The following is a 15,212-nucleotide window of genomic DNA, read 5'->3' as shown; positions in this document are numbered from 1 at the left end:
AAACAACAACAACTGTTAAATGGTTCCCACTTTCTTTTTACTATAGTTGTCAAGCCATAAAGATAATAAAATACTTGTTATGACATAATAACTATTTCACAACAAAAGTTTCGGCCCATTCTACTTCTGGGGTGAAGGAGAATGGCATAACATCGTTCTGCTTCAGCCCATTACAACTTATGTTTGTCTGGTGTTCATTATTTGTATGTTATAGTAAATATGTGGAGGAAAAATGAAAAATATGCCTTTCATGCAACTTTAGGTGTAGAGAAAAAAGCATAGCAGGAGAAAAAGTACAAAAGTATTAGCCCATCCAAATCTCCCTTGTTATTTGGGAGCAGGAATGCATTTTCCACTCTTCTGAAAATATGTAGAGCAGGCATAAACTCTTTCCACATATTGCACTGTAGGTAACAATTCTCTTCTTGTCAAATGTCCTTTCCACAGCACAAGCTGACTCCAACCATCCAGCAAAAGTACCTGAAAGAAAATTTATGTACATCTGAAAACACCATTTCACTGACAGCTACAGCTCTTACTCTAAACCAAACAGGTCACATAGCACTTCTGCTATGTGCAATGAGTATGCACACACAACAAAAGCATGAGCTTTGGATGCACAACCAATGCACTGTATGATAAATAACACAACATTTAATATGTTGCTATGTTCTCTAATGTAGAAATCGAAGACGTTTTTATTATTTCTACAGATTTTGGAAATCAGAAAGCATCTTTGTTCTCCATCAGTCTGCATGTTAGCCGGGTGAAGCTTGGTTTGTAGGCACACATGTGCATGCACACACTCACACACTGAAACACGCCCATCAAAGTCCCCAGGTGCAGTTTGTGAAGATGGAGGCTCTCTGAAGGTGAACCCCATGGTGAGCAAAGGCGGGGTGCTGTGTTCTATGAGTGTGTGTGTGTGTGTGTGTGTGTCTCAATCTGCCCTTTTATGTATTCAGTTGTCTATAATATCTGTATTTTAGGCTGTTAGTGATCAGACAGCTAACTAAAAGAAAAATGAATGAAACAAAAAAAGAATATACGGTATATATATTTTTATTTTGTTTCATTTTTTGTCTTTCAGTTAAACTAACATAACTGTAAAAAAGATAAATACATACAAAAATTTAGAGATAAAGGGAATTGAAGAGAAGAGATAAGGTACACTGATAGAGACTGAGGGCTTTAAGCGAGGGGGGTTTAGAAGAATGGATGTATGCAGCTTTTATCTGGAGGAGGGGAAGCCAAATTAGAAATGTGGCATGATCCCCCCCTCCTGGGAGTGAGTCAATTAGCCTGCCTGGAGGAGCTGCCAAGAGGCTTGGGCTGGGGGGATGGTGCTGGTAAAGAGGGTGGTGATGGTAGACATGGGGGCGTTGGTGGGTTGACGAGTTGAGACAGGACAAGGCATCGGTAGAAAGGAGGGTTTCCATGGAATATGAAGAGGGTACGAAGCTAGAATAAACAGAATAGATCAGCGTGCGTCTTGCTGCGCACTGAGAAAACTGTGAGAACCTGAGAAAGCTGAAACTATGAGAGGTGAACGGTGATATATTTTGATGTCTGTAGAGCACGTGCAAGACCCTCCCACCGAGCCTACAGTATATGTAATTGCAGTTGTTCAATTAAAGACTGGGCACTAAATCCCAACAGAGACAAGGGTGGGGTGGGGGGGTTGTACATGTCTACCACACACAAAAATATATCCTGCTTTTGAATATTATCCAAAAAAAATGTTAATTACATAGCAAATATATTCCGTCTCTAGTTCAGGTAGAGCAGATTGTCCACTAATCTCAGTACCAGCAGTTCAATTAGAGTCCCTGCTGTATACATGTCTAAGTGTCCATGGGGAACATACTGAATCCTAAATTGCTCCCAATGGTCAGCCCAGTATCTTTCATAGTCACTCACTGTCCCCAGTGTGTAAGTAGATGAATGAGCCAAGTGACAGAATAGATGCACTCCATCTACCCTTCACTGCAAGCCTCCCAGCTGTTTCATATCTTCGTAGTTTTTTATTAAAAAGTGTAAAAACAATAAGCCAAGAATAGACTGATCCAAGACAGACTGGTCTGTAGTAAAACCGATATCCTTAATCTTTTCAAGTTCTATTCAAGATAACAAAAATAACTATTTCTTGATTAATCCTGCAGTTATAACACACATAAAACATAACAACCTTCCTCTCATTGTTGGGTCGGAGACCGAGAACTGAGGATTTTGGGGAAATCCAAGAACAGAGTGATGAAGAATAAAAAGAAATATAGGGATGATAATGTAATAGTGACAGTGCGCAAATTTCTTGCTATCCATGGACTGGATTAATGTACCAACATCACCACTGGCAACTAGCCTCTCCCAAAACAGTGGCATAAACAGATCCTTGCAACAGATATGCAAACTTGGTATGTCTTTATGATGCTGTATTTGCAATCCCAAGCAGCTGCAGAATAACGTTAAGCAGGATTACAGGTGGTGAGAAGGGGGGCTGAGAGAAAGGGTAAAGAAGGAAGGGTAGATATAGGAGAAAGGGTAAAAGAAGCCTGAAACAGTATGGGTGTATGAGAGAATGCATGGAAGAGAAGAGCGAGTACAAAGGAGCAAGAGTCTGATGATGAAATAATCATTGGAATGACAAAGAGATTAAAAAAAGCCAAAAATAGTCATTTGAAAATTAAATGTCTGTCTTTTATCATCAAGTACGGTCATTAGGATTGTTTACAATGTTAAAATATAGGTGTGGTTATATGTCAGTCTGGTGATTGCTGTGCAGTCATTCCCCAAAACCAAATCAGCCAATCAGACACAGATAAAATAGGGAACTCAGGAGAATCCCCTCCTGTGTGTGTGTGTGTGTGTGTGTGTGTGTGTGTGTGTGTGTGTGCGTGCGTGCGTGCGTGCGTGCGTGCGTGTGTGTGTGTGTGTGTGTGTGTGTGTGTTTTTCATGAGTTTACTAAATGAGATGCCAGACGGTTCCTGCGTGTGGTATCATCACGAGTGGCAGCAGAGTGTGGCAGGTAGTTGATTGACAGGTTAAAGAGGAAAGGGGAAGGAGAGAAGAGGCTGTACTGCTCACGCTCAGTCTTGTGTCACAAGGCATGCCTGCATCTCCTTCCCTTATCTGACAGGCACACTGCAGAACAGCAAAATCCTCTGCATAAGCCCCTCGAGCACTCCGCTGGGACACTCCAACGTGTGTGTGTGTATGTATGGAGAGAGAAAGAGTTCCTGAAACTGTAAGGGTGTGTATGTATGTGTGTGTGTGTGTGTGTGTGTGTGTGTGTGTGTGTGTGTGTGTGTGTGTGTGTGTGTGTGTGTGTGATAATGCATGTGTGACAGGAAAGGTGAGAAACTCGTTATTTTCCTGTCTTCCTGTGTAAAGCTGACTAATTCCACCTCACCTTCCAAATTGCATGACTGCTCAAGGTGACAGGACAGGACAGGACTGGAGTCCAGACCCACACGCTCTCTCCCATGCATGCATACACACAGCTACACAAATCAAGAGAGCAATTACAGGTTAGTCTGGCAAACAAGAGGCTCTTCTGCAACACCGATAGATGGGCTGGAGCATGTTGTGAAAAAGAGGAAATTAGGAGGGACAGCAAGTGTTTGTGTGTGTGTTTGTGTGTACAAGAAGGGGAATCAAAGGATAAGGCCATAAAAGAAGGAAAGGTAACTCTGGAAGAAGGTTTAGAGGGAAGGATGTTGGGTTTTAGAGAATACATTACGAGCTTATATTGTTCAGTTAAAATGTTGTATATTCAGTGTTTGAGGCAGACTGGATCAGATGGTGTTTGACTAATGCAGGTTTTCTCCTGCGCTCATTGACAAAATGGTGCAATGACTGATACTCAACTATTTGACTAGTATAAAATGTAATTCTGTAATTCGGAGTCCATTACTCTGCAGAACTAAGTACAACAATCTGACAGAGGAAAGCAGTACAGCATAATAAACCATTAACCCAGTGGAATCTAAATGAAAAATATGTTACTCAATCAACCTACGGACACATTTTTAACAAATCGATTGCACCGAAGAACTTTAATTCTTTGATTTTTAACTTCTTAGTCCTTATAACTGTCAATAGAAAAACATATGGCTGGATCATACATCATTTTGTCTTGAGCCGTCTACTGATTGTGAGTTGACCGTGCTGTCCCCAGTCTAACCTTTACTTTAGGCCATCAGGGTGTATAAGTGAGCTCCTTTTATCTGATGACATAGAGCCACGGCCCCATTAACCACCCTGTATCTGCAACATCTGTGCACACAGGCAAACCTAATTAACTCCACTCTGATCTTAATTAACCTTATTTAGACTTACTTTACTTTTCTAAGTCGATCCTTTCATATTGGCGCTACTGGGTTTATTTTTTCTCCTTTAGCTTATAGTTGTTAAACAAATGCTGTGCGTTGAGTGTTTGTGCACAATGTCTTATCTTTTAGGAGCTTCATTCAAGAACATCAGGTACCTACATGCTTTATCTACCTTTTTAACAAAGTGATGAATTAGGGAAACTATCCTCGCTGACCTCAAGCTCAACCCATTTGTTATCCAGCCATCCGTTAAGGTCTAGGCTAGCCACACATATCAAATGACACCCTTAAAACACGAGTTTGATCATTTTCCACAATTTCCATATTTTTTGTAAATCTCTTGTCTATGTGTTATAACGCACATATTTCATTTGACGCACATATGACTGGGTAAACTGTGATATTAAACTTTAACGACATTTGCAGCCGACAATAAGCATACGACATAGGCATTCATACTCTCATAATTGTAACACTAATCCATTTCTAAAGCACACTATGTAATGTTATATGGTTTACCATATACTTGAAGGACTCTAACTAACTTGAAGCATACTACAATGGCTGTTTCCGTTAAAGGAGATTTTGAGCTCTTTCCTCAGCAGTGTTGTAAGTCGCAGACTAAATGTTTGCTGATGTAGAAGAAAAGAGCAATTTTCAGACGTGTGAGAAGATCAGGAGACAGAGTAACACTTAGAATCAATTTTTGTAATATGCTCATTTTCACAAACACACAGCACACATTGATATGCACACAAAAAAAGGACACATAAATTTCCACATATTGTACATGTCCATATTTGCTAACAGCAAATTGAATTAAGAGCTAAACACAGACTTTCTCTTTCCCACTTTCTCACACACATGCACAGATTACACCCTTCATTAGCTGCTGCATTCAGATTAAGGGCTGGTATCATGTTTAATTAGAAGGTTTGAAAAGGAAAAAATAAAATAAATAATAAAAGGAAAAGCTGATAAAAGTTTGATGCTAACAGCCTTTTGCTTTTTATTTGAATGGGACAACAACCTCCTCTCCTGCCTGTCCCCTCTGGCTATATGGGAAAAAAGTCAATATTTCAAGAGAGCAGAGGCACTCATTGAATATTTCAAACAAAGACATCGCTGCCTGGCCTCTCTGTCTTTCTCACACACCTAGACTCATCAGGTCCAGTTTTCTTCTTACTTCATACACATTAAGAGAACACGTGATAGAATAACAAGCCAGAATAACAGGATCTATGAAAGCAATGTCCTACACAGACATATCCTATAGGTATTGTAACTTATCTTAATCCTTATATTTTTGCTTTATACATTTATTACCTACTTTCCGCTGACCTGGTAGATATTTCCAGCTTAGCACAAGGTTAAGAGCAAGGTTAATGTGTTTTTCTGTTCAGCAAGGGTTGAGATAGGGGTTAATGGGTTTTAAGGTGTGGCAATTGATCAGTGTATAACCACCTTAACCATCAGTTACCTTGGTGGTCGATTCATCAGCAGACAATCAGCAAACCCACCTTGAACTCTAGGTTAAATACATTTTGTGCACTCTGATGTTAAATCATTATTAGTTTATTATTATGATTATTATTATTACGTTTTTTTCCATAAGATTTTCCACGCTTTTATCTCTATTAGTATATCTGTTTTTAGTCTGTAAGTTTTCTGTATACAGTTTACAGTCAGTCTAAGTGAAAGAGTCTAAATTGCACAGATTTAAATCTACTCTGTGCAAACAGAGAGGACGTTTGAGAACTACATTTTCCAGCAGGACATTTAGTTTGTGAGCAGAGACGGCGTTTCAGAGGTTCTTCACAGAGTCTGCCTCTGTCTGTCTCAGTCAGACAAATGTTTCATCAGATTCAGCTAACAGCTTAATAACCAATCACAGTCTTTAACAAATTCAATACAGAACCAGTTTCCTTTGTTTTGAATGGAAAGCTCTTTTGTCCAACACTTTATTAAGATTTTGTCAACTATGGAAATGTTTCTGCTCAATATCAAGACAAGCCACCAAAGCAAAGCATAACTGCCATTTCAACAAGCTATTTTTGCACTCCAATAATGTCTTTGAACACACAATGGATACTATGGAAGCAGATCCATAATTTTCTAAGCTGAATTGGACTTGGCCGTTCATTGTGATGACTCAAACACTCCTTTTCTTCTTTTTTTTCTTTTGGTTGACATGATGTTTGAATAAGAAGACAGGCAGCATGCATGTACTTAGTTTTTCAAGCTTTTGTATTCAGTCTGGTTGGATCTTTACTGTTTAAAACATTTCTTTTCTAACAGGGGAACACACAATATTTAAGCATGTCTGACACTGGATGATCACTTAAACACCCCTGTAGGCATGCACAGTGTACTTACTTACTTAATTCACCACAACACTGGACCTATATTACACATTGGTAAAGCACAAACACTAGACTGCTGTATGTTCCTTAAAGTGAAAGGCCTAGTCACAAAAGTATCACTCCATATCTGCTTTCACCATAGTATATGTTATCACACTGATAAACAAATAACTGAGTGCAAATCAGAGAATTCTGACTAATGCATTGAGTGACTGGTTTTCAACCACTGCCCAAATGGACAGTTTTTGTCCATCATAAACATAAATATTTCAGTACTTCGGCAAATTCTTCTCCCATGCCTGAATTACCAACAATGCAACCTGATCAGTTTATTTAGAGAGTTTGGTATATTAAGAAAGGGATAGCTAACCTCAAGCAGACACAAGAAGGAGGCTTGAAATGTCTGGCACCCTCGCTTCCCTCACACAACACATCCCGAAACAATTCACTGTTGTATCAACCACAATGAACACTTAGTTGTGACTGCGATTTGCAGTCCACAGTGGGCATTTGTGGTATTGCGACAGAAAGTTTCTGTAAAGCATTTTCCCTTTAGACTACCAGTATGCAGAAGACATATGCAAAACTTTACCCTTAGCTGCAAACAACATAATTTATTTAAATCCATAGAGGTTTCATATTTTCACACCTTCCCAGAGTCAATCATGTGAACAACATTGGCGGCTCAGCACACCAACATTAACGCGCACCAAACTGCATAATGCACACATGGAAGCAAACATGGAAGTGATAAAACTTTTTTTTTGGCTCAGGCGTTAGGCAAGCGCTTTTACGTAAGCGAGTGGGTGCTATCTTTGAGTTCAATGTCCACTTCCCATAAGAGAGAAAAGAGGGCTTTATACTCTTTTCCTTCATTGAAGCAAAGACGGCTAAACAGGTTCTCTGTCATAAAACATCTTTTTAACTCAACCTGCGTCAACTCAAGGCCTCTGTTTAAACAAGACGCACTTGTTGGCTAAGCTATAACTAAACTACTGCTTATCGACTTAGACATCACAAAAACACAAGAGCAATGTGTGTACAAGTTCAAAAATGATCACTTAGTTGGACGAAGACTGTGTGTAGGCTTAATGGTATGGTAATGGAAGGGTTAGTATGCAGGTAAAAGATGAGGGGTGGAGGGCTTATAAAGACCTGTGACACCACGGATTATAGGACTGAATAGGTAAAATGACAGACAAAATGCACACCTGTGAGCTTGAAAACACGTATACACCCGCTCACACGCAAAATACCAAGGATACTGAGTGAGAAAGAATACTAAAAAGTAGGCCTCTGCAGTTAAATAAAACAAGCTTTATGAAGGCAGATGAATACACTGTAAAAAAAAAATGTAATATAAAAGTATTTTACTGTGTATTGTGTACTGTTCTTCTAGAATATCATTAATTTCACATAAATATACTGTGATTTTACATTTCAAATGTAAATTAACATAAAATCGCTGTAAATGTAATAAAACATAATTTTCTTGTTTTTTAAATGTATCTGTCTGTACATATGCATATTTAGATTGTTAAAATACATTCACAAATGCATCATAATTTCACAAATATTTGTCCATTATTTGAAAGATCGAACTGTTAAATTCAAATGTAATGCTATGGAAAAATATATAAAATGATTCTTATAAACTTACATTACATACATTACATCAAATAATTATTATTATTATTGTTATTTAGGGCGATCGTGGCTCAAGAGTTGGCCTTGTAATCAGAAGGTTGCCGGTTCGAGCCGCGGCTCGAACACTCTCGGTCGTTGTATCCTTGGGCAAGACGCTTCACCTACCACCTACTGGTGATGGCCAGAGGGGAATTATAAAGTGGAACTGTAAAGCGCTTTGAGGGTTTCATAAAGCGCTATATGAATGCAATCCATTATTATTTAAACTGTTAACTGTATATTTCTGTACATTTAAGTATTATTATTCATATTGCCACATTCATTGACCTTGTTTATAGGTAATTTCATTGTTTAATCACATTAAATTGTTCCTAATTTAATGTTTAAAATCACTTGAAAAAGGCAAAATCCCATGTAAAATTAGGGCAACAAACTGTATTGTCATTACTGAAAATAACCATATTTCCATGAGAAAGTTATTTTCTGTTATTTTATGGTATTATTTTGGCACCCCAGCTGCCAGAATATCACTGTTTTTTTAGGATTTTTTTTTTTTTTACGGTGTAGTTAAAAAGACAAAGATAAAGAAAGAAGAGAGAGGTGGAAGAAAGTAGAAAACTGCAAAAAACCCAAAAAAGGTAGAAGTCAATGAGATTAGAGGACAAAAGCAGAAGAGTATGGTGGGATGAAGGTCAGAGGGGACAGCAAGTGTAAAAGCACCAATGGCAGCAGTGATTTCCAGTCACTATTAATTCACCACAAAGCTTTAAACTTTGCACAAAGGCCTTATCAGACCTTATCATGTTCTCGATTTGAACCAGAAACTTCAATGTTACTGATAAGTGCTGCCAGATTTCCTGCAAAAGCAATAATAATTCAGTCGAAATCCCCCACTTCCACTGATGGACCGTCAGGAAATAAAACATCCAAAACAAACAGACACTCCCACATGCGTGAAAACTCTTTTCCTCTCCTGATTTATGCTCAGATGAATCGCCCACTGATCAAATCCAATTAAAGACATGCCCAAAAAACCTTCTCACTTCCTCTGAAAACAATATGTCCAAACACACACACGCGCACGCACGCACCATCAAGCAGCATTATTGCGTTACTCATGGAACTCACCCTAATGATTAACACAGATATGAAATCACAAATACAGCAGAGTGGACACGCATTCAGATCTGTTCCAGTACAAACACCTACACAGGGCATTCCCCAGCCTCAGTACTTAACAGTAGTTTAAAGTATCTTTTAGCTATTACTTATTAATTAATTTTTAAAAATGACTAAAAAATAGCAGTACAATAAAAACAATAATCCCACCTATATCATATTATCATTAAATCAGAGTCTCTAGAGTAAATACTTTACTTGTAGTTATATAAACAGTGACTCTGTCTAAAGGACAAAGGGAGATGCTTCAGTTTCAGGGACTGTGCCATTTCATGAAAACCTCACCTTCATCAGCAGCTTCCTCTGGCTGTGTCCCGTTTCAGTCCTCAGTCCCTCCGAGCCACGTTCCCCTTGGCAGGTGCCATCATGGTCAGATAGTCCACAAGAAATAGCTAATTTTTAATTTTTGTTGCTGTCAGCCTTTCCTTTTTTCCTCCCTTTCTCAGTCTTGTTTCGATTTGTATCACCACGAGAAAAGCAGCACGTGCGTGTGATAGTGTGTGTGTGTGTGTGAGAGCTCACAACTCCAAAGGTCCTGGAATTCCTGAGTCCTGCGCTATAGAGCAAGCGTGGCTGAGCTCCCTCTCCGTCTTTCTCTCCCTGCACTCTTTTTCTTTTTTCCTTTTCCCCGTCCGGGCAGAGAGGAGGGGAAGACAGTCAGGGGGTGGGACAGAAGACAGAAGCTGCTTTCAGCCAACTCTTTCTCTGTCTGTTCCCCTATCCCCTGCTTTCCCTTCCTCTGTTGTGTGTCTCTTTTATTTTCCCTAACTTTTGCACTCTGTCTTTTGGCGTGTTCTCTGTGACAGATACTCTTTCGTTGCTCAGCAAGGCGTGAAAGCAAAGCTCTCCCTGTCACACTCACACCCTCCTCTTTCTTTTAATGCCACTCCCTCTGCCACAGTCCAGAGGTAAAGTCGCCCTTGCTCTGTCAACGAGCCACAGTGTCTTTTTCTCACCGTTGTTATACTGCACACCTTATCCTCAAAGGTTGAGCCGGATCTTTGTGTTTGTGCGTCTAAGTGATCCTGCAAAGTTTTTGCCTGATGTAGTAGTGATAAGGATGAGGGCGAGAGGAGATACGGGTGCACTTAAAACTTGGATTTCATTTCAGTTTGAAGTTCCCTCGCGGGGGTCACACAATCTTAAACATCTCACCCGTGAGTGCACTGCTCTTTTGCGAATTTGTTGCTCTTTTGTGGGCGGAAAATTAAAAACTGGTCAAAGCTTTTCAATTCAACAATGACACCTTAATAATCAAATCCTCAATCCTTGTTGTCATGATTTCAGATGATGCGATTAAGTTAAAATAAACCCAAATATGCTCTCTCAGAAGGCTTTTAAAAATATTTGGTGAAATTCTGGTAATAACGAGCCCAGGCTCATTTTAAATCTCAACACGATTGTGCAAATCAGCCACGGCCATCACTTAAACCCTTGGGAATTTTTCGTTATCTCCAGTCCTCGCTGTCTAACACTTATGGAAGATGTACACGTCGGTGTTGTCTAATCGCTAAATTGTTAGTGGAAAGAATCTCAGGGGCACAATGATAAATATAGAAGAGGAAGAGAAACTAAATAATACTCTTTTTTTTGTTAACCATTGAGTCTACACTTAAAGTTAATGATTTACTTATACAACAACCACACTCCTCACCAAAGCCCTGTTTTAATATTTATATCAAGGTAAAAACCAGAGAGGAAAGAGAAAGGGAAAACATCCTGAGTGGAAACCTACATCTCAGGGGACATACTGACAAAAAAACATGGACTAATTCACTGTATTTATAATCAGGCTCCAGACAGTTGGATGCAGCATGGTATCAGTGTGTGTGTGTGTGTGTGTGTGTGTGTGTGTCTACGTCTGTATTAGTTATGTAGACACTGGCAATATGGGCATTCCCACTTACACCTGGAGACACAAGCCCACACATAACGTATGCACACAAATACACACTCTCATTAACACACACACACACACACAAACACCTGCTGATGGTACATTCATCTACGCACAACTGCATGCAAACAGCCTCACACAACACACACACAAACACGCTGTGCAGTCTGTCTGGCGTCTAGCTGGCACCATTCGGACAGCCATCTCTAGAGGCTGCTTACATAGCCAATCACAACTGCCAGTCAGCAGCTTTCATTATCACACACATGTAATACACACATGGCAGGTCCTTAGAGAGTCCACACTGGGGGAACAAGTGTGTATACACGTGTTTTTGTGGGTACTCAAATGCAAATCTGCAAATCGGTTTGTCGAATAAAACGAAACAAATTAGACAACAAAACACAACCGAGTGTGATGTGATAATGAGGCAATGCAATCACAGAAAGCTGACAAATGCTAAAGATTATAATGATGTGGTATCAACAGATGTGCCCCCATTTAGCTGATGCTGATTTTGTCTTTCTACTGTAATCAGTTTTAATGCAGCTGCGCTGAGTTTAACTAAGTATTTCTACTTTTTAGACAGAAACCAGCAGCCTGGACAACAGTTCATTTTATACATTAAATCTTAAACACCAGCCAGCATTACATCATTACCTTTATAGGATTAATTGGCAGCAAAGACTTGTTTGTTTTCAGGTAAGCACATCGCTTGAACACCATTAACAGATTCAGTTCGTCACATTTAATAAAAACATTTACTTGGACTACAGGATGAACTAATTAACCCTGTGAAGGCTGACCCAGTAAATAATTTAAAGAAATTATTTTTGGTGTTTATCGCATTGTATATTTATAATTTGCATTTACGATTTTGAATTTGTTTCATATAATTTTGTCGTTGCTACATCCTGTATTTAATCATTTTTTTACTTTATTGCGTAGAGATGGATTGTACAATTTATTTCGGGTTTTCAGAGAAAAACAAATCACAGTGATGATGCAGAAGTCTCAAAAACTCACATAAACTCCTGTATCAAATATGATACATTTGGCATTATAGGGTTAAAACCTGCTAGTCAAAGGTCACTGTTGCCTCATAATTCAATCAGTCATAATCTAATGACAAAATCTTGTAAAAAAAAAAATAATAATAGTAAATTAGATCAAATGAAGAAAAAGCGAAGATATTTTGCTGAGGGTTTCATGAGGGTTGAAGGTCAGTGTCACTGTGGGGCAAATGTTGGCCTCATTTCTTTGAAAGTACACAATATTAAACTCCTTTAAAATCTTTACAACATATGCTTTATGAGGCCAGAAAGATATGGATGTAAAGATTTGGGCAGGAATTTTTGTTAACCATGTTTCATTTCAAGTTTTTGTTTGTTTGTTTGTTTCTTGTCTTTTCATCCTTGTTAGTTTGCAGTTTCCCTTGAAAACGGATCATACAAAACTCAAGTGAAATTTTGATTTAAAGAACAATTATAACTGTGCCATTTATAATTTTGTGTAGATATTTAAAAACATGTTTTCTATTGTGCAATGAACTAATAACATGTACAAAACTGTAACTGTTTCTCCTCATGCACACCCGAGGTTTGAGTCCACTTGGTTCTGCAATAAAAAAATCTTGTTTGTGTCATTCAGTAAGACAGCAGATGGCCTGTACTATCAACGAAGGATGAAACCTGCCCTGGTAATTGTTCCTTTCTATATCAAAACTATAAAAAAATATCTCACAATTAATGGTGTTTAACAAATAAATGTTCCCATAAGATAGATGACTGAAAATATAGTGCAAATACACAGTAACAATTCTCCCTGCTAAGTTACAGTAAAGATCTGGTAGCTGCACTTCTCAGCGTTTTACAGTGATTTTACAGTGAGCCTACTGTAAACTACAGTAGCATTATCTTCATGTGTAAACAGCACAGTACTATATATTGTGCTGTTTATGAATAAAAGCTGTACAAAATAATGCTGCCAGCTGTTTAGTGGGATAATAGTCCTGCTGTTATTTGATTGTTACTACAATAATCTGCATCTCCTCACCTATGGAGCATGAATTCAGTGTCTGACCCTGAAGATGAACACTAGCCAGACTTAACTAATCACTACAGGAGTCTCAGTCATGTTGGACTGTTCCTAGCTAAAGCTTTGCACTGTTTGGGATCTGACTGGAAATCACATCACACTGACAGAACAACCAAGGTTTGAGCACATCAAACAGTTTAATATTTACATACCCACAAAAATGGACATTTGCCAGAGAAAAGATACAGTATTGCACCAGAGACATGAGCTTTTACAGCAACTTACTGTTTTCAATAACAATTAATTAGCAGCATTTTCTTGCTGTCTGGTTTCTCTGCTAAAATGTTCCTTCACTGGCATTTTTAACCTCTTTTTGGACTTCTTTAATTCCCTGCTTCCTTTCCTTTCTTTTGATCATACCAGCAGCTGCATGTTTTTGAGTTCCACATTAATTGATATAGGATGTCAGACATCATCAACACCACCACAACAGAGTCCCCCATATTTTTTTTTTCCACTGCAACAAAAGATACACAAACAGACACACACACACTGAAGATCAGCCCTCCCGCTCATCTTTTCCCTCTTCTAGCTCAAATCATTTGTTTGCTTGGATCATTAGTTTTTGCCGGTGCCTTTTGAAATTTGTGGCTTATAATTTATTTATCAGTTATTGATTCCTTCTACAGCAGCCCACTCTCGCGCACATATCAGCTTCAGCCCCTTTCTCCCCCGCCAAGCCTTTTCTTTCATACAGAAACAGATGTGCAAAGTAAAGCGAATTCTCCTGTGTCTTTGTGTTTCTGTCTCTTACTCTTTCATTCTGTCGTTCTCAGACTCACACACAGACTCGTGCTTGACCCTTTCCTTGGTCACAGCTAACGTTTACTCAAAGAAGATTGTGGTTTTTCTTTAGGTTTCTCCTGCCTTTATCTAAAATTGCTTTCTCCGTCCCAATCTTCTCACCTTTGGCTCTCATTCACCCCACCCTTTTTTTGCCCTCCTTCTTCCTCCTTATTTAACCATTTATGTTCATATTTTGACTTCACCTGCCTCCTCTCTAGCTCCCCTTCTCCCACTGCTTTCCACTGCCTCCACTTGTTTGTTTCATTTACTCGTCTATCAATCTATCCTCAATCCTATTTTTCACTGCTACACACCTCCAAGCCAATATTTACTCTTTACAGAATTTTCCAAAATGCTGAAAATTCACGTTTCCCTCATTTGCACCGTTCCCTCCCTTTTCTACCCTCCCTTTCTCTCACCCCCCACCAAAGGTTGCCCTTGCACCGTTTCCTCCCTCCTTTCCTCTATCCCTCAGTCTCTATTCTCTGTCTGTTCAAGGCCTGTTTTAACGAAGTCAGTCTCCTCCCAGGTCAGCCCTTTGTCAATACTGACGTCTGGCCTGCAGAACAGAGACAAACATGCACACTGAGACTCATGTGTGCTCAAACACACAGACGCATGCATTTATAAACATGCGCCGGAAAGTACACATGGCTCTCTATAAAGGTCTCAGCCTCCTGTGTCTTTTGTCATGTCCTCTAATCACTGGGTTTAGTTTTTAATACTCGCTTTCAATTAGACTGGAGGGAGGGGAGCAGCATTGACAATGGAAATTCACCAAAGAAATGTAAATTTAGAGAAGCATCTCAAGATTAACTGCAATTCAATATGAATACATACTCTTCATTGTTATTAAAACCAGCCCATATAACGAATATAAAGCAAAAAAAAAGTGCTTTTTAATTCTTCAA

The 15,212-nt window shown here is 39.0% G+C and overlaps 1 protein-coding gene across 1 annotated transcript in view; it reads right to left on the bottom strand.

Moving 5' to 3' along the window:
* The window catches only part of sema3b (sema domain, immunoglobulin domain (Ig), short basic domain, secreted, (semaphorin) 3B), a 71,367-nt gene extending 61,008 nt beyond the window's left edge, over positions 1-10,359 (bottom strand). The window contains exon 1 of the mRNA XM_085145678.1: positions 9,807-10,359. The gene's annotated coding sequence lies outside the window, so the exon portion shown is untranslated. The remainder of the gene's footprint in view (positions 1-9,806) is intronic.
* Positions 10,360-15,212: the final 4,853 nt, after the last annotated feature.

The sequence above is a fragment of the Neolamprologus multifasciatus genome, chromosome 20 (genome assembly GCF_963576455.1).
Source record: "Neolamprologus multifasciatus chromosome 20, fNeoMul1.2, whole genome shotgun sequence".
NCBI lineage: Eukaryota > Metazoa > Chordata > Actinopteri > Cichliformes > Cichlidae > Neolamprologus > Neolamprologus multifasciatus.
Note: the sequence above shows the minus strand (reverse complement) of the source record. Positions and strands in the feature narration are given on the sequence as shown.